Below are 19,121 nucleotides of genomic sequence, written 5' to 3'. Positions count from 1 at the left end.
ATACCAAAGGAAAGCCGAGAAACATGAAAGCAAATATATATGTAGAGACAGAAGACACTACACATTGTGTGTCAAATCTCTCTGCTTGAATGCTGCTGATGTGCCCGGTCGTGGCCGACTCTTTGCAACCCCATGAACTACAGCCTGCCAGGTTCCTCCGTCCATGGAATTTTCCAGGCAAGAATACTGGAGTGGGTTGCCATTTCCTTCTCCACTCTGCTTGAATACTCAAGGGCTAAAGGAGGTATAGATACAGCCAGCAGCGTTCCTGGAAGGCGTATGGACTTACACATATTTTTCCCAAACTTATGAACAAGAAAACAATGATTAATTATCAGATGGAATATTCCATTAGGTTGGTAGAATTGGGGCAGGGGCAAATACAAAGCACTGAAACTGGGTGATCTCCCCTCCACATTCTCTTGTAAAACCTTTCCTACTGTCTCCATCTCTGATACTACTGCTAAAGTCCAAAATCAAAGCCACCATCTTTCTCTTGTGTAAGTCACTGCAATGGCTTCCTTAGGAGCTTGCCAAATCCATTCCTTCTTCTCTTAAATTTGGTCTACATGCTCTGGCCACAAATTTTATTAGTCTCTTGCTTAAAACTATTCAATGGGTTTCTTATCACTCTTATTTGAAGATTCACCTTTGAAGACTCACCTTTGCAGCCCCATCGATGTCCATTTCCCAGTCACTCTGCCCCAGCCATCCTGGCCTTCTAATTCCAAGAACACACCCACCCATCTCTCTCTGGAATCTTTGCATATACTACTCGTATGTCTCAAAGGTTTTTTCTCTTGTCCTCTTTTTCTCATTAAAGTGTTAGTCACTCAGTCATGTCTGACTCTTTGTAACCCCATGGACTGTAGTACATCAGGTTCCTGTGTCCATGGAGTTCTGCAGGCAGGAATACTGCAGTGGGTTGCCATTCCCTTCTCAGGGGATCTTCCAAACCCAGGGATTGAACCTGGATCTCCCACATTGCAGGGGGATTCTTTACTATCTGAGCCACCAGGGATGAGACCTCGATGAGACCTCAGTAACCATCCTTCAAATGTGACTTCCTCATGGCTGCCTCCTCTAGCTGTCCTGCCAAAATAGCACACACTTCTCCTCCATGTTGTATATACTCCTGCAAAATACAGTTCTACAGTTTACAATCATAAATGCAGTTGATATACAAGGATTTGTATATAAGGTATTTATACCTTGTATATAAGGTATGTGCCTGTTCCACACATCACAGACTCTCTAGCAGTTAAAGTGTGGTCTGGCTCATAGTAGGTGCTCAACAAATATTTGTTGATTACTGAATGAATCAATAGACACATCAAAAGAGAAAGTTTAAATCCAGAGTCAAGTGGATTGGGAGCCAAGGAAAGTCAGATGATGAGGAGGTCTGAAGCAGATGGAAAAGCAACTCGGGAAATATTAGCTGAGTCACAGAGTTCAGATGCGAGCACTGGCTTTTCATGAGATACCCTTGGAAGGCCCCTGACATGAGCATTCTGAGAGGAGTTGACAAGGCTCATGTGTCGCAGACACTTTGAGAGCCATTTGGGAAACCATGCTCATCTTGAATCCAGATCAGAAGCAAACTGGTCGCAAAAGGACAGTTTCCAATATGAGCCTGAAAAAGTAGAAGGCTTGAAGAAGATGGTAAGACCCTTACAAAGCAGACTTAAAGGTCTGGGTCCCATCGGGGTGTGGTATTCAGGCACCATGAAAGTTCAGGAAAGGGGCAACACAATCTAAATAGCATGTCAGGAAGACTGACCTGACAGCGGTAAACAGTGTAAATTGTAAGGAGAGATCCCACTTTGCAGAACTTTGCCAAAGTTCAGAAACAAGCCGAAAAGAGCCTGTCCCAGAATGATAGAAGTACATGTATAGAGGAAGAGGAAAATACAAGCCTCATTTTGAGCCATGACTTAACTGGACTTAAAATATACTTCCCATGTTACAGCGGGCAAGAGCCCCAGCCTCTGAGTCAGACCATTCTGTGTTCAAGTCTCAGCTCCACCAGATGCCAGCTCTACTACTTGGGGCCAGCTCGGTTTCCTTATCTGTAAAATGGATCAACATGTGTATCTACATCAGAGAAGTCCTGGAAGAGCCAATAAAAAATAAACTGCTTAGCACAATCCCTGGCAACAGTAAACTATCAATCAACATCAACTGTTATTTCAAGCTAGACAGGTGAAGGAGCACGGTGATGGCATGCCAGGGAACTTATGTGGAGGGCTTCTCTTCATGTCACAAGAAGACAGTCATCTCTGTTGTAAAGGGTTAACTTCTGTCCTGGCTTCTGCCTGATCTTCTTTAGGACGCATCTGCCTTTCTGGCTTCTGATCTGGATCCATGCCAAACACAAGCTCTGCCAACTCTTTCAGAGACCTTATTCTTCAAGCTGCTTGAGCCATTTCTAAACTTATGCTTTCGACATTTATTTCCAACTTGCCCTCTTACTCTAATGCCGCCCCCTAGAAGCAATCCTGGATACTAAACTTGGAGGCAAAAACCCTCCACAGCTACATGCACCACTTTTCTCTTCCCAAGAAATGTCAGCAAGATTATGTCGAAAGCCAGCACAATGCTAAACTCGGTTTTTAAGAGTTAACAGAGAGCGATTTTTTTTTCTCCAAGGATAGGTAATAGCATCAGATTCTGAAATTAAGCACAGCAGGAAGAAAAAGCCTGCACAGATTTCACAGAGTATCACAGGCCTCTGCAATAAAGCACTTAAAAATGCCTTGTATTGCTAATTCTTTACACAATCTCCTTTTATTTCCAAAGCAGGATGAGGGGCTTGAGCCACAAGACGCACATTGATGTTAACATTACACCGCTTGAATTAGAGCCATTTTTCTACTGAAACTCCTGTTAGGTTTAGAATTACTTTTTTACCGTTTCTTCCAGCCTGACTTCCCCCAATACATTTTCCAGCCTGACTTTCCAGATCAAATGAATGGCTGCCTCTTTGAACAATGCTGAACTCACCTTTACAGTCATTACCTTAGCAAGCATCCTTCTTCCCAAGATTACAATAACCAGGCTTTGAGTTATATGGGAAATCTGCCTGCTAAAGGTCACTGGACCACAGGCCACTCTGGGAATTCTAAGTGAAGGAAGGCAACTCTCTTCCTCATCTGCTTTCGATTTCCCCCCTCCCCCACCCCAAGTCAATACCCTTCATTCACGGACTGAACTCTTCAGCAATTACTTATTCAATAGCCAACATCGGCAAGGCACTGTGCTAGGCATCACAGTGGATTTTCGACACAGCAAAATGAAAGTGACATGAACAGCAAAGCACTGTCTGGTGACAGGCAAACCATCAGATGGAGATGCTCCTAAATTCCAAATAGACTGCCTAAGAACTTGCAGTTTTTATGAATATTTGCTATTTTCATCATCATCCATTATTGGTTAGCATTCATCAAGATTCTTTTTCTCTTTTTACAAGATATTTTTGTATCATTTAAAAGCTTTCTTTTCCAGCCCATGTGGAAACCTGGTCACTTATTCAATAAATATTTATTAAGGACTCTGATCATTTGGAGAACACAACAGACTCAGTCCTTATCCTCATGTAGTAATTGCTGCTCCCAAGATAATACACACAAACAGCAGCCGGATGATTTGATCCCATACAAACCCCAGGTTTGCTTTTGCACTGTTTATTTGTTTGTCTGAAGGCACTCTCCTGTAAGGACCATATTAGTCTAATTATAACTTGTCCTTATCTGGTCTCACTAGGATTCCTTCCCAGCATCTTCCTTCTCGATTTCTTTAACCACAATAATCATAATCAAGCTATTCTAATCTATTCTCCACATTGCTCTCTCCCTCCACCTGTTTTTATTCATTTGTTAAGCAAAGGTCTTTAAGCACCTGCTATGTTCAAGACACTGTTCTAAATATTTGGGATATGGAACCGAATAAATAAATCAACCCCAGGTCTTCAGTTTACCTCTCCATCTGTCCTGGAAAAGAAAGATCTTTTCAAGTCTGGAATGCACATAACTGCCATCCTTCTCCCGCCCCAACCCACTCTGTGGCGGGTCCCATCACCCTTGACCTTCAGCATGCTAGCATTCTGTATGCTCAAACTTACTTAGGTTCTTTAAAACCTAAATAAATGACCAAAAACCTAAACCAAATCACCAAAAAGTCTTTCTAGCAATCCAACAATCACCTGTGCTTTATTCTGGCACTTCCACTACTCCTTGAGCACCTTACTTTACTTCTATAAGCCATATATATAACTTACTACCAAAGTGAACCAATAAAAAGTTTTTATCACTGGTTCTCAAACTTTTATGTGCAAAAGAATCACCAGTCATGCTTGTTAAAAATTCAGGGTTAGAGGGCTTCCCAACCACAGGGGTTCAGGTTTCTTATGTCTGAGAGGGGGACAGAAAAGTATATTTTCAAAAACATCCCAGGTGGTTTTCAGCAAGATGACTGGGTGATCACCTTTGAGACACACAGCTCTATAAATTCCTTTGATGTCAGTTTTTATGTATTCAGGATCTCTGCTTCAAGTCAAAATATTTCCTGTTAAGTATAGCTTAAGCAATGTCTATCGGTGTGTTCAATAAATATTCTTTGGTTTAGTAAATGGATCAGTGGGTACTTGATAATGATAAGTGATGTTTAGAAATTACTTTACACTTCTCACCTGCTCCTAACTGTCCCCTGTGGTAGACAGGAAGGCATGGTTAGTGCTCGCATTTCATGGATAGGAACCCACACCAGCATCTTGGCCACGGCATGATGGAAAGAGTATATGAGGGACTGAGTCAAAAAGACTGAAATCCAGGAGTGATTCTCCTGTTTACTAGTTGAGGAAAACGAGTAGGCACCTGACCCCTTGCAGTTTGTGGAAAGGAGATAATAGCCACTTAATGTGTGGGCTGTGTGGATTAAGTGAGATTATCCATGTAAAGCACCTAGCAGGTGCCTGGAATATGGTTGATGCCTAACCACTCTTAGTTTTCTCACCTCTCTATCATGCTGGGCGCCTTGAATCAGAATGCAGCTTAGTTTGCAAAACAAGTTGGCTCAGCCATCATTGATTCTGTGGCTGCCTTGTTCTAAGTACTGTGTTTGTGCTGGAAATACAATGCTGTGCCCTCAAGGGGCTTAGCTTCCAAATGTTTGTCACATATGGCTACCCTCTTTCAAATCAGGCAACAGTGTATTTTGCAAACTCTCCACTTCTCACTTCCTCTGGTGAGATTAACTTAATGCTGGCGATGGTGCAGGAGGAGAAAGACCTTGTGGGAAGAGAAAGGTTGAGAAAAGCCCAATAAGCAGTGACAGAAGAAGGGAAGCATGTTTGTGGGGCTTAGGAGGTCCCTGGAAACAAACAGTGAGCCCATCAACTTTTCCTAGTGGCTCCTGATGGTAAAGAATCTGCCTGCAATGCAGGAGACCTGGGTCTGATCTCTGGGTCAGGAGGATCCCCTAGAGAAGGGCATGGCAACCCACTTCAGTATTCTTGCCTGGAGAATCCCATGGATAGAAGAGCCTGGCAGGCTGCAGTCCAAGAGCTGGATACAACTGAAGTGACTTAGCACAGATTAACTTTCTTTACAAACTTAGAGGAGACTTCCCTGGCGATCCAGTGGTTAAGACTTTGCCTTCCAATGCAGTGGGGCTCGGGTTCCATCCCTGATCCAGGAGCTAAGACCCCACAGGCTGAGAGGCCGAAAAAAACAAAACAGAAAACAGACACAAACTTGGAGATTTGTTTGGTTGGTTAGTTAGTGTGCATTAAAACTATCACTTCACTTCCTGACTTACTGTGCAAAGGCACGACTATTCTGCTAGCCGTCAGGGTACAGTGGAGATGCGGCTGAGAAAGTGAAGGAAGAAAAGTCAAGACAGAATTCTAAGAAATAGTATGCACTTGTTCCAGAGCAGCTCCCAGTCCAAGAGGAAAGTAATGAGACTGCCTGTGCCAGATACATGTGACAGGCTGCCAATACGGCACAGTGACAGCGGGCATCACAAGAACGGCCATGCACATCACAGTCAGCCCCTGCTACCACCCGTCAAACAACTTCAGCTTTCAGTAGCCATGAAGGGCACCAGGGAATCCCAGCAGACATCCAAAATGAGGGCAGGTTCTAACCCAGGATGGGGATGGACCCGAAACTGCAGAGAATACAGTATCGGGCTCAGCAGAGAGGCTCTCCAAACATTCAGTTTGTCAATCTTTTTAACAAGTGACATGGAAGCAACCAGCACTCACTATTTGGGGAAAACTATGCCAAAAGCTTCACAGTAAGCAGTCCTTATCCTGGGCACAGATTTCCCTAGAGGGGGCACTCGTCAGAGGAATGTGTCAAAAATTAGCTCCCTCTTCCTGCCTCCCATCCTCTCTGGATTCTGAAGTTGTCCTGGTGCCAGTTTCCCACAGTATAATACAGAGAACCACCTAAAACTCAGGGGCAAGACACCAGTGATCTCATTATCCCAAGATGCTAAATCAACGTCTTCCATTCCCCCAAAGCCTCCCCAGCAGGCTCGGCAGGATCGCCCCTCCCACCCCCCATGACATTACTGAGAGCCAGACCCTCCCTCGCAACCGCCCCACCCCCCACGCTGGCCCAAAAAAAATAGCAACAACTCAATTCTCAGTCCAATAACGTCTTTTCTCAGATGTTGTTCTCCCAGTGGGTAGAAGAATGAACTGCTGCAAGGCCACCAGCTCCTCTACAGTTTCTTTCAATTTAAAGTTACAACAGGAGGGAAGAAAAGAGACTTTCTATTAAGGGACAACTCCCTGAAGGGTCTCTTAGCTGACAATCGAAGGACTGCTCATGGCAGTGATCAAATCTAACGAAACAAAGTGCTGGTGGCTCTGTGACTCATCACAGCAGTAGCTCGCGCTGAGGGCCACTTGAGTTCAGTGCTTTGTGGCGGGAGGAAAGTTGGTTTAGGAGCAGAAACAGGGGAGCAAAGACTCGCAAGGTGTTTGAGGCTCAAGATAAAATGCAGACTTACAGGCAAGCTGCTCCTCAGCTGAATAGGAAGCCTCGCAGGGTAAGGAAATGAAGAGAGAGTGCTGTCTACCTCGTGCTTTAGGGCAAATTACCTGAAGATGGTCAAGGTCAGCAGCTGGTCTATCTGTTGCATGGCTGACAGACTCATAAAAATAAGGACTGAAGCCTGAGAACTAAACTGGGCGACTCTGAGAAGGCAAACATGAAGGATGCTCGCTGGCAGAAACCATACCTTCTAATTACATGAACTACCTGTTGTTAAAATATATTTACAATCCCCTGATACAATTCACCTATACCTCTCAACTGCATTTTATGAATACATTAAAAAGAGAGAAATATATGTTGAGCATGTCCTCTGTGCCACATGTGGTACTGTGGATTTATATAAAATCTCATAGAATCTCAATCTTGACTAGCACTCTGTGAGTTGATACAATCATTTTTCTCATTTTACAATGGAGGAAAGTAAGGTGTCAGAACTCAAAGAAATCACCAGGTCTGTTTTTTAGTGGCAGGTGCACCCAACGAGGGGCTTCCCTGTTGGCTCACTGGTAAAGAATCCGCCCGCCAATGCAGGAGATGTGGGTTCAATCCCTGGGTCAGGAAGATTGTCTGGAGAAGGAAATAGCAACACACTCCAGTTCTTGCCTGGGAAATCCCATAGACACAGGAGCCTGGCGGGCTATAATCCATAGGGTCGCAAAAGAGTTGGACATGACTTAGCGACTAAACCACCACCACCATCACCATCCAACTAGAGCCAGTACTCAGGGTTATACTTCCAAACCACTACCCTACTCAGATCTCCTGTGGTCAGGATATAACAAACTCAATGCCCCCACCAGCTGCCCCTCTGTGACTCCAGTGTCATTTGTACTCCAAGGCCCTGTTTCCAGCGGCTGCTCCTGGCCAAGGACTGAGCACAGTGAGGGTTGTGAATGCAGCCATTTCACTGAGACAGAGGGCTCCTCCAACAGCTGACTCTCATCTCTCTAGCCAAACCATCTAGCTACCATCCTGCTTCTTCCTACTCAATCCTCTTTCCTTCCCTCTCTCCTTGCATAAGTGTCAAACCTGGATCACAGCTAAAAGGCTCTCTCAGCCTTCTCCTACGCCTTCCCTGCAAAACCTTCTTACATGTCCAATCATATCTTGGTGTCTGCTTCTTGATGGACTCCAATGCAGTAACCAAGTTATTTGCTTTTTTAAAAGTCTTTTTCTTATCTTTGGTCAGTTGACTTACAGAGAAATTCTCTGAATCATTGGGAAAAGAAAACAAACTAATTTTTCCAGGTTCTGTATACCATCTATTCCAGTAGGCAATGGTTCATTGTGTGTCTCTCCTTGCACTCAATTCAGACAAACAAACCTATGAGATTCTCTTTGAAGGAACTGTTGACTCTATAGGACAAAACAATGCAAAGGCAGACTTATTTCTTTTTCCAAGTGGAACTTCTCTCTATCCGTACATGCTAAAGTTAATATAACCCAGAGGCAGATGACTCTCCATGGATAAAATCACAATAAATCTTCCCTAGTTTATATCTGCAACAAGAAATCAAAAATTGTAACAAGAAGAGAGATCTATAGTTAGGTCCTAAAGCTTTTGTTCCTTTCGCGAAGGAACATTTATATGAATAAAAGATAGAATTCACACTTGCACCAGATACAGCATCTTAATAAAACCACATTGTCAGAGATCATACATTGATGTTAACGGAATCACCATTTTGAAGTGTTGATCTCAGCCTCAAGAAAGTGATATATTTTTCTTCTTGGATTCAAATAAGTTCAAAGCAAGTACAAAATGAAGCTTTGAACATTATTAATGATCAAAATCTAGCTTTGATTGAAGGAAGAGAGGAGTGCAGCTAACAATTATGGAACACCTAGTTCATGAGACACTCTATGCTAGGAATCTGATATACAATATCGAGTGTAATCCAGGCAATATTCCTACAAGAAAAGGATTATAATCTCCAGCTTTAGAGGTTAAGAAAAGGGGCAGAGCACTGAATGTTCAGAACTCCAAGTGAAGTCCTGGAAGAATTATAAATAGACCTAAATTGAAAAGCTCTGAAGGCTAGTGGGCTGGCTTCTTTTGCATCCTGGTTCCCTCCTGAATTCCCTAGCTCCCAGATTTGAACTGGTGCTGCAGGGACAAGGCACTGAGCTTCCAGGGAACGCCAACAGTGCATCCCTTTGCTGCTCTATTTATCCCCTTTGGACAAGGGGTAGCATATAATCATGAGGTAACTGAATAGAGCATCAAAGAAAGATATAATCAGGTGGGCTTTTTTTAAACTTCTAATAAACTTGCAGCAATGAAGAATTGATGAATGGGGGCTTTCCCGGTGGCTCAGCGGTAAGGAATCCTCCTGCTAATGCAGGGAACACAGGTTCAATCTCTGATCTGGAAAGATCCCACATGCGCAACTAAGCCTGTGGGCCACAACTACGGAGCCTGTGCTCTAGAGCTCAGGAGCCACAACTACTGACCCCATGGGCCACAACTACTGAAGTTTGTGTGCGCTGTAGAGTCCATGCTCTGCAACAAGAGAAGCCACTGCAATGAGAAGCCTGCGCACTGCAACTGGAGAGCAGCTCCTGCTCACCACAGCTAGCGAACAGCCTGCGCAGCAACAAAGACCCAGCACAGCCAAAAATTAATTAAACAATTAAAAAAAAAACAACAAAAATGAATGAATGGATCTCTACCTGCAGCATTCAATACCAACACCATCACCACCAGTGTCACTTCCTAGAGACGCATTTTTTTCTCGGTAATTTTTTTTAAGACTCAATTTTTAAAGGCTGGCTATTGCATAGATTCTTTAAATGCATTCATTTTCCCCCTAATTTTATTAATATGCTTCCCCCACTGAATGTCACTGTCACTCAAAAGCAGAGTAATTACTTCCCTGTAAGGTATGATTTGAGTGGTACAACAACAACAAAAATGCCTATGTTTATAAGTATTTCTTCCTGGTAGCTTCACTTGATACTCCATGTCTTTCTCTAAGGCATTAGATGGTCCCAGTAAACTGTAATATTAATAATAACAACATTTAGTTAGATAATTAAACCATAATAAGCTATTATCACTTTTGAATTCATTAGTTGATGAACCAGAGGTTAAACTGGGCAAATGGGGCAAAAATTCAAGAGTCCATTAAAGCAAACAGGGCTGTTATTAAGGGCCTATCCTAAATCCAGCCCCCTGATCAGGACAGCATTCAAGGGCGCCCATGAAGGCAGCTAAAGACATAAGGGTTGGGAGAAAACAACCCAAAAAGAATATTCCCCTTTTTTAAAACAACGACACTAAATAGAGCAAAGTTTATTTAAAAATACCATAGAAACGTCACAATATGGCTCAGCTGAAAGTGTCTAAGTTGGCTGAGTATCTGCCCTGCTACTGGGCCTTAAGTATTCCATTTCACCCCCTTTTAATATTAAAATCACTATTTTTAAGCAAAAGGTTAGATCCTGGCTTCACAGTCTTAAAAACTTCATTTTACTCTTCCATTAAAAGCAACTTTACATGCAAATGCACTGTTGGTTTAACTGAAGGTGGTTCAAGGATGCTTCTTCCTCTGAAATCCTTCTCCTAAATCCTAGGTATGAGTGATTATATCACACACAGAAAATAAACAACAAAGACCCCACTTACATTGAGAATCATTTACCATCCCCACTCCCTAAGCACTCTCAAATGGGAAATGGAAATAACAAGACTGATCATAATTGGATTAAGAACTATAATTCTTTAATTCATTCATCAAATTGAGGCATTTGGAACAGTTTATTTACAGAGTTGTTTAGACAGTTTTGTGTGGTGTTTTTTAAGATAAACCAAAATGCCTTTCTGAAAGAAGTTTCAGATCCCAAATCATTAACATATGAAAACCAAATGTAGACAATTTACAAATGGGTGTTTTAAAACAACGTTTGGAACAAAATTGGACTTTTATTTTATTAACTATCTACAAATCTAAGCTCAGGATATAGCTTATTTGAAACATCCAAGCACTTTCTTCGCCTTTCAAATAAACCTCCATTTCTCAGGCTAAAGAAGTGTGATGAGCATGTGAGGAAACGCATCAACTTCTGGCCTAGACAAATAAGTTTTCCAGGCTACTCTCAAAGCTCTAATTACAGCATTCTCTGGTACCAGAGGTGATCAGACACTGGGTGAATCATCCAGGTTATGCCAATCAATCATAACAAACAATTCTACCTGCTGGAAATCTAAATAGTGTTCAATGTTAAAACTCTAAGTTATCTGAAATCCACTATATTTTAGAGTAATAAAAACAAGTTTTATCTTGCCCTATTATATTTTTTATATAACCTAGCTGCGCTTATTTGCTTAGTTGTGTCCGACTCTTTGCGACCCCATGGACTGTAGCCTGCCAGGTTCCTCTGTCCATGGAATTCTCCAGGCAAGAATACTGGAATGGGTTGCCATGCCCTCCTCCAGGGGATCTTCCCCACCCAGGGATTGAACACAGGTCTCCGGCATTGGGCATTGCGGGTGGATTCTTTACCGTCTGAGCCACCAGGGGAGCCTATATAATCTAGACATAACTTCAAAACAATGATTGCCTATCACTCAATAAAGGGATACAGCTTTTACAAGAAGTTGTTCTTTTAATCATTATATCATATTTTTCATTTGCTTTAAAGAGAAAAAAGTCTCCAAGCATTCAAGTTTTTAACTAGAAAATGAAATTTTAAACTCTCCCTACAGCTTCTGCCTTATGCCCAAAAAGGATCAAAAAAAAAAAAAGCAGCAGCAACTATATCTCAGTATAAACTTCACTCTTGTTATTTACTGTTTACTCCATATACTCCACAGATAACATCTTTATAAGCATATATTCATTTTTTTTCTTTTACAAAACCATGTGTCAGTCTAAACAGGATGTGCATTTACATGTATAGAACTAAGTTAACTTGAAATAACCACTGGATCTCAAATGCCTGGTTATTTACCAAATAAGTTTGAGTTTTGAATCCTGTCTGCCATTCAACCAGAACTGTTCAATCTCAACAACAAAACTGTATAAGGTTTCTGTATGAAGAATTCAAGCTCTTTTTTCCTGTATTAAGAGTACTCTTTCAAGTCTGTATCAGATTGATTCAATACTGCCCACTCAAAATGGCTACAAAAAGATTTTTTTTAACCCACAAGCAAACAAAAACTCTGTTATTTCTGCATGTACAAGGTTGTTAGAAAGACCACTGGAAAGAAAGAGAGAAAAAGAATTTCAAGTGAGTATGCTGCCATATAATTAACACAAATAACTAAATAATTATGCACATCCCTTCCCATCCCCACAATTAAATGTTTTTAAACAACTCATGTGATGAAAGATCCACCTTTTAGGCAAACAAAAGCCATCCCTACCAGTTTAAGGATTTACCTGATGCTGTATTGCATCAGTTTTAAGTGATGCTTATGATTTTTATCTTGTATACTTCTGAGGAATAAACAGTTAATGACATAATCTGCAGGAGAACTTTACACAGTGCCTAAGAGAACTTTCAGTGTAAGTACTTATGATTTTAAATCATTGTGGCTGGATTTATCTAAGCTTCAGCCTCAGAGCTATATTTAAATCAGGAAGAAGCACCCCCAGAAACTCTCTCCCATGTATCAGCGTTGGAAACCAGATTCCTTTCCTATCAGAGTTAATGGCAGTTCACCGTACAGCTGAATTCTTTCAAAATTAGACAGATCAAAATTCAGCAGTTCTTAAAGACTCTAAGAGATCGTCCTCCTTGTAAATGCTATAAAAGTCAAAGTTAAAAAACATTTCCATATACTTTAAAACCATCTGGCCCTTAACCTAATCACTTCTGGCAATCGAGCCTTACCCCTGGTAATCCTGATCAAAAAGTCTGCTCTGGTTTTTCTGATTGAAATGTCGAATGCCTACAAATCTCCCACACACCTTCTTGATTGGCCTGTTTTGTTTGTGTGGTTTTGTTTTGTTTTTTGTTGTGTGTGTGTGTGTGTGTGTGTGTATGTGTGTGTGTGTGAAAGATACTAGGGGCCATTATTTATGAACAGCAAGGAAACAAATCACTCTGTCTAGTCTCTCTGCAGATTCCCACACTTATTACCCAAAATCCCCCAGCTCTTCCTCGGTCTTGCCCTGAACGAAAGAACTGTGCTGGGCCTGAAGGCAGTCTCTTGGGGAAACCGGCTCATGCTTTTTCTTGAGAAACTACTTTGGATATCTGGATATAGTGAGGATCTCAACTGGGTTAGAACCAATCCTTAAACTTTTCTCACAAAGTACAGTTGACTGCCACCAAGAGTGCCTGGGCTGGCTGACACTAAGAATATCGTTTTGCACCGTCACAGAATTTCTCATTTTGACCCGCTTTCAGTTGGGAAAGGAAGATAACGACATGAATTCACATTCGCCACCGCTCTGCCTTTGGTCACAGAGGCCAGCGTCTTTAGATATACACCAGGGTCCACCTATGTATTAATAGATTCGCTTTGTAACGTGGAAGGGAAGTTACTATTAAAATATGTAAACAGTGCTTCGTGTGCATCCCATGCCAGCCGATCAATACTCAACCAACTGCTGCTAACAGACGCAAACATTTCCAAATGCAATTTGATCTCAACTCGTATAACCTCTTTTCCTGGCTTTAGGACTGGAGCCCAAAGTGCAAGCGAGGTTTCCCCAACCCGCGCTTCAAGTGACACAACACGTGAGCGGTCTCCACTTCGTACTCGGAGCGGGGTGGGGGGTGAAAAAGTAGTTGTAATTAAACATTAAAGCTTCCGGTGTCTGAAATCCCTAGAATCCACTAGGATGAGGCTCCTTTCCGAAATTCCGGGCGGGAGGGGCCGGGAGGGGGGGCTGGGGAGGAGGAGGACTGATGCGGAGAGGGATGGCAGAAAGCGAAACAAAAAGACAACCGGGGGAGCGCTCAGATAGTGGGGTGGGCCGGGGGTCGCGCGTCCGTCCTGGGAAGGATCGGAACCACCCCCCCACCCCGCCCCGACCAACTCTGAGGGGCTGCCTCGGGGCGCCGGCCGAGAGGCACGGACCAGCCTTAGCGTTTTCCCAGCGCTCCTCCGGCCCGCCTCGCTCATCACCATCTCCACCGCCACCACTTGCAAAACAATACCGGCAGCGGCACGCAGGCTCCCCGAGCGAAATATATAAAGTTAGCCCGTTTGCTGAACTGGGTCCAAGCCCGCACACCGGGGTCCCCGGCGGACGGCAGTCCCCCGAGAGGGGGTGGGGGACGGGGCGGCTGTCAGCCCCGAACCTCCTCCCGCCTCCCCGAGCCCCCACCCTGTCCCCCTCCCTCCGTACTTGAGGAAACTCCGCCGGCGGCCCCCTCCCTCCTTCGCCGGCTCTCCAGCTGGAGCCGCGAGCGAGTGCGGCGCGGCGGGCACGGGGAGAGCGCTGCGCCTTGGAGGGCTGCCCGCAACCACGTCGGGACCCACAACAAAGTTAAAACGCTGCGATTCACGCACCTTACCGGCTTTCCTCTGCGTCTCCTCGGGCGTGGGATGCAAAGTGGCACAGTGGCGGGCTGGGGGGCCCCCCGGGAGGAGACTGGAGATGGGTTTGGTGGCTCGCCTTTTTCACTCTGTGTGTGTGTGTGTGTGTGTCTGTGTGTGCGCGCGCGCGTCCCTCTCCCCCAGTCTCTGGCTCGCTCGCTCGCGCTCCCCGTGTAGCTCTCAAGGACGAGGTGAAATCCCTAGGCTGGTCATGAGGCGGCTTCAGAGACAAACAACACAATGCGAGTGCAAATAACAAAAGGCAAAAAGACAGTCGGAACAATGGGGGAGGCGAGGGCAGCGCACCCGCCGCCGGTCAGCTCGGCCCGGCGCCCGCCCCGGGGGGGTGCGGCGGGGGCGGGGCGGGGGCTCGGGCTCCCTCCAGGTCGCCCCCTGGGCGCCCGCAAACCCACCCTGACCTCCTTCCTGCCGCGGGCCGCCCGGTCGCCCTCTCTGTCCATCCGAAGGGGAAAGAGCCCGGAGTTGGCTTCCCCTTCTGCTGCCGAGTAACTAGATTGTAAATAACGCGGCGATGACCCACAGCGGGCAGGAATGTTTTTTTGAAAAAAAAAAAAAAAGAGAAGAAAAGAAAGAAAACAATCTGCCCTCCACTTCAAGGAGCGATAAAATGAAATGGCAGGAGGGGAAGGAGGCAGGGAGAAGGAGACAATCTCTAGATCTTGATGGAGCTCGCGTCTATAAATATGCATTCGTGTTTAGTCAAGTCCCCTTTGTCAACTTCTTCCCTGCGCTGGAACCTCACCCGCCGTCCTGGAAGCATCACCTGGGCCCCTTGGCGCCCCCAGCTCCCGTTTGCACGCGGGAAAGCCGGAGCGGAGGGCGCGCGTGGGGGTCTGCGGCTGTCCGCGGAACCTTCCGGGAGGCGAGCAGTCGTCCGCCCAGCGCCGAGGCTGGAGCGGCGAGTGGTTTGGTTTTTAAAGCGACCACTGCTCCCCCGAAGAGCCGCTCTGCGCCCGCGGGTCCCCGCCGACGGCACTCCGCACCCACCTACTCCTTGACGGGTGGGGAGGTGGGTGAGGGGGAGAAAAGTTTTAAGGCGCTCTCATCTCTGCCTCTGGGATGGTTGAAGTGGTTTGGTTTTGTGTGCATAAAGCCCCAAATCCCAATGCCCAAGAACCGAGGAATGATGTTTAGGGGGTCTCAACAAGGCTCGGCGGCTGGGCTTCGACTCCTGAGTCTGCGACCGTGGAGACGGCTCAGGAAGGCGAGAGCGAGCCTCCCGGGAGTCTCATCCCCATAGGAAGAAACTCCGAAGGTAATGCCCCGAGCAGAAGCTGTGGGGGCTGATTTGTGTGTGTTCTGACAGCTCCTGGGCTGCTCCGGCGCTTATCTCTACCCATCTTACTTTCATTGACTTAAAACAGCAGCCGGTTTGCCAGGGGAGGTTAAAAAAAAAATCCTATTAAATCTCAAACCTAGGATGGAACAGGGGAATCCTGACCGATCTCCTCGGATCTGGTATCCAGAAAGGGAAAGCAGGGGGATGTCTCGAGGGAGATCACGGGTCCGGAGGAGGATGGTAGAGCAGAGGATTAGGACACAATACGAGCAACACGTTTCTTTTTCTCGCCGTCCCCTTTCCTCTTGTTGAGCTCGATGCCAATTTGCATGTTCTCTCTCCACTCCTGGGCAAATATTTTTTTTTCAGGCGCGCATCTACGGACTGAGCCGCGTCCCTCGGCACCCCCAGCATTTCCCAGAGAGCAACACCACCACCCGGAGATCAATGACCAGTCTGTTTATTCTTCACGCGCCTGGAAGGGCAGGGCGCTGAAGGAGCAAGGGAGGGAGGCTTGGGGCTCGCCTGTGCGCGATCTCTCGCAGACTTTTTTTCTAGCTGGTCTCTAAACGGCAGCTAACAAGCAAAGAGAGTTCCTTAATGCACGCAACACATACCAATCACAATATATTCGCCTAGAAAAGTGAAACATCCTCTCTCCCCCTTTCCACCCTTTGTAGATTTATCTCTGGAGGTGGGTTGCTAATACCTGAGATTTTTGCGCTTGTCTAGGGCGGGAACTTTCTGGGGTGTTTGACAATTGATTATTTGGTACCTGCTTTCTAAAAATGGCTGAACACCTTTCCTTAGAACCAAAAGTGAGAAATGCAAATCTTAATAACTCAAGGCAAAAATTGCCAAGTGTAAGCACGGTTATTATCCACTCCCACAAAGAAAAACTTCCTCTTCCTCAAATATTTGATAGCATAGAGCCCAGTAATTAAGAGAACAATCAAATAAACTCAAGGCTTTCATGGGGACTCTAAATTATCATCTGCCTAGAATTTTTAAGCAGTGTTAATCACTTGCCAACTTGAATATAGCTGGAGCTATAGCGTTCTAAATGTGTATCCTTAACAATTTTACTATGTTTTCTTAAGTATGAGAGAGACCACGGATAATAATAATATTCAAACTGCTGGATCAATGTGGTCTCACCAACTGTGTGAAAAAATTCTCTGCCTGTGTGCATAAAACATCTTGCTGTATGTTTGTTTTCCTCACATTGACTGTATCACACAGGCTTCAAGTCTTGAAGTACTTGCATAGTAAGAATATAAGAATTCCTAAGAATGCACCAATAATTGCACTGTGTACCTGGAATTTAAGTGTAATTTTATTCCAAAGAGTTCTTGGCATTTATTAAATGATTTATTCTCATAATACATATGTAGTTGGTTTTCACAGTTAGCTTTCATTACTGAGGTCCTTATATAACCTGCAAGAAGCAGATCAGGCCAACTGCGAAAAAACAAAACAAGCTCCTCCCCTCACTACCTATTATATGAAAATATGTAACATTTGACAGGGGGCTGTTGTGTACAGTGAACTTTTACTTCCTCTTGGCCCATACTTGGTATAAACAAAGAGACAGAGTGAGTTCTTTTCCCCTAGCTCTCTATCCAGTGAGTGACAAATGTGCCTGGTTGGCCTAACCCAACCAAGCAGAACAGAGCCACCTTCTCAGGGTTTCAGTGTAGCTGCTCCTGGGACCCTCAGGTTTCCTACTTGCAGGAGATGAGAGCCTTGGGCAGAAGGAAGAAGGCGCTGTCTCAAGCTGCCTGGTGAGATATTGGTGAAAGTTGAATTACACCAACCTCCTCTTTTTTCTTTTTTTGCTCCTACAGGCAACAGACCTTCCAACCATTTATGGTTATTGAAACCACATGGCCTTAAGACTAACCCATGATCATTATAGAGCAACAGCATAGCTGATCAAAAACCTCCAGTGGAATGTTTGTTTGTGTTGAGCTTAAAAAAAATACTCATATTTGAAGCAGGACTGACACATGAAAGATCAGTGTTTTCATTTATCAAGCATTTACTATGTGCCTGGCTCCTGGCCAAATACTTTTTATGTATTTTGTCCCTATTTTTTACCACAAACCTGCAAGAAATATTACATCCCTGTTTTGCAGATGAGAAAACTAGAGCTCAGAAAGGTTAAATGACTTTCCCAGAATCATATGGCTTCTAAGTGGTTGTGCCAGGTTGCCAGTCCTGTCTGCTCCAGCTTTAAGCCCTTCCACCGCACCTGGATACACTGACATTTTATATTAAGGTCAGTCTTTCAGTGAGAAATATTATTTCCTTAAATGCAGAGATTTAAAATACCAAATTTGTACTATGTACTGTCCAGACATGATCTATGTTGGTATTCTCACTCACGCTGCTTAATAGATAACTGTGAAATTTCTAAGAAAATCTTATGTGCCATATAAAAGAGTGTCCATATACACTAAATATAAAAGGTACCTAACAATATATATGAAATTATCTTATTTTATAGGCCAAGCAATTATGTATTATATGTATGTATCCATATGATATAAACAGTAAAACAGTAGCTAAAGTTTTGAAATCCATATAATTTTACAAGCATTGTTCTAGATGCTTTGCATGTATAAACTCATTTAATCTTCACGACCATAATTTTATAATATCATTTTATAGGAAAGGAAACTGAAGCAGAGAGAGGTTTTATAATTTGTCCAAGTTTACACAATTAGCAGGTGATGGAGCCTGGCTTCAAACCAAGGTACTCTAGCTTTAAGAGCTTATCTACTTTGTTATGCTACCTTTCAATATATACACTCATGTATAAACAGTGTACATACTTATACTCATAGGCCTACATGCTACAGTTGTTCCTTAACATAGATTTCAACTGCGTAGGTCAGTTAATAGGCAGATTTTTTTTCATCAACACCACAGTTCTACTCCATCTACAGTTGGTCGAATCTCTGGGTGCACAGGGCAGACGACAGGACTTGAGAATCTGGGGATTTTGGTATGCAGGCATGTCCTGAAAACAGTACCCTGTGGATGCCGAGGGACAACTATGTAGATTTAACTCTCACCTTTAGGGGAAAATAAAGGCACATCAACTGAGATTTGTTGCATCCCCATATTCAAATTGCCTCCTGCAGCACTAGAAGTATTATTGATGGGAGAGGCATTTACATTTGTCCAAAGTATTAAAGATTCTCTAAAAATTGTTGAGGCAACCTCAAGCTCCCCAAAATACCTGGAGGCTGTT

The 19,121-nt window shown here is 44.1% G+C and overlaps 1 protein-coding gene across 16 annotated transcripts in view; it reads right to left on the bottom strand.

The window, feature by feature from the left end:
• Positions 1–14,663, bottom strand: part of SOX5 (SRY-box transcription factor 5) — a 1,114,103-nt gene extending 1,099,440 nt beyond the window's left edge. For 11 of the 16 annotated variants that reach the window (XM_081482956.1, XM_081482931.1, XM_081482958.1 and 8 more), the window contains exon 1: positions 14,536–14,663. The gene's annotated coding sequence lies outside the window, so the exon portion shown is untranslated. The remainder of the gene's footprint in view (positions 1–14,535) is intronic. The other 5 variants (XM_081482932.1, XM_081482924.1, XM_081482929.1 and 2 more) reach the window with 1 other exon arrangement.
• Positions 14,664–19,121: the final 4,458 nt, after the last annotated feature.

Source organism: Giraffa tippelskirchi, chromosome 4, assembly GCF_054371585.1.
Source record: "Giraffa tippelskirchi isolate mGirTip1 chromosome 4, T2T-mGirTip1v1.2.pri, whole genome shotgun sequence".
NCBI lineage: Eukaryota > Metazoa > Chordata > Mammalia > Artiodactyla > Giraffidae > Giraffa > Giraffa tippelskirchi.
This window is presented reverse-complemented; position numbering and strand designations above follow the sequence as displayed.